The sequence below is a fragment of the Odontomachus brunneus genome, unplaced genomic scaffold, assembly GCF_010583005.1.
Source record: "Odontomachus brunneus isolate Ranch 3 - 2012 unplaced genomic scaffold, Obru_v1 Obru_scaffold_089, whole genome shotgun sequence".
NCBI classification, from domain to species: Eukaryota; Metazoa; Arthropoda; class Insecta; order Hymenoptera; family Formicidae; genus Odontomachus; species Odontomachus brunneus.
The window spans coordinates 764,429-765,870 of NW_022639539.1; the positions used below are offsets into that span (position 1 = coordinate 764,429).

A 1,442-nucleotide genomic window follows, 5' to 3' on the forward strand; every position below is an offset into this window, starting at 1 on the left:
ATCTTCATCGAGTAATGCCTCCAATTCTTTGTCTTCGAATTTTTTTGGCTGTCCAGAGCGAGGCTTGTTTTCAACGCTGAAATCACCATTCTTGAAACGTCGACATCATTCCCTACATGATTTATCAGTTGGAGCATTGTTATCATAAACTTCTACAAGCATTCGATGTGTTTCAGCTGCACTTTTCTTCCAATTAAAGCAGAAAATTAAAACCTCCCGCAAATGCTGCTTAGATAACACAAAATTTGACATATTCAACACAGTAAAAAACAGGGGTTTTGTATGAAACTCAAAACGATATAAACTGAATATTATTGACAGATGTCTAACCTCTCTGAAACCACCGAAATCAACTGTCACTATGAAACATTCATAACAGCCAGAGCAATCTTTTGAAAACGGACGAACTAATTTGTATCCCAATATATATTTTAGGAGATTACATGAAATAGATCGTTGTATGCCAATACCATTTTGTGCTAAACTAACAAAGCATCATTTGGACCTTAAAACATCATCAAAAATGCGAGTTCGTTTAACTGTGCAGGTAAGATTAATATCTTGACAAAAATATTGTGTACACTGTTCTATTTAGATTATAACATTTATCATTACAGATTCTTAGCAATTCTGTTGCGAAAGGCTTCCGTTATTACGGTTTACACCATAAAGAGTTGAAAGATTGAATTTCCACAGCAAAATTTTGTGAATGGATCAATTCGATGTTTAACGCTTTAAATAGTAGAGAACACGAACGTGGATTAAAACCAGGCAATACAGATTTCTTGGTATGTGAGAAAGTGGCAAAAATTTATTATACGGCAATCATATATTAATCAGCAGTCCTATTATGTCTTCTAAGTATTAAATTATCTAAATATAAGGTGTAGTAAAAAGAAATTCATTATTTTTGCATGAAATTGAAGGCTTTATTTAGCATAGTTAGAACGATCCGATTTAGGTCAAATATGCAATGTTTTGTTCGATAACTTGTTGCCATTTTGAAGGTAATTCCATTATGCCTCTCTCATAGAAACCCTTTTCCCTATTGGCAAAAAACTAGGACAGTCGATTTTTACAAGCTTCTCTTGAGGCGAATTTTTCACCAGCAAAATCATTCGCCATAGACAGAAACAGGTGGTAATCACTTGGTGCCAGGTCCGGATTATAAGGTGGATGCATAAGAACCTCTTAATCAAGCTCCCGGAGCTTCTGGCGAGTCACTATCGATGTGTGTGGCCTGGCGTTGTCCTCATGGAACACAATTCCTCTCCTATTGGCCAAAGCTGGCCGCTTCTGGGCGATTGATTCCTTCAGACGGTCTAATTGTTGACAGTACAAGTCCGAATTAAGAGTTTGGCCGTAGGGGAGCAGCTCATAGTGGATGATTCTTTGCCAATCCCACCAAACACACAGCAAAGCCTTCCTGACCGTCAATCTTG

The 1,442-nt window shown here is 37.1% G+C and overlaps 1 pseudogene; it reads left to right on the top strand.

The window, feature by feature from the left end:
• Positions 1-523: 523 nt before the first annotated feature.
• LOC116848101 overlaps positions 524-1,442 on the top strand; it is a 3,044-nt pseudogene continuing 2,125 nt past the window's right edge.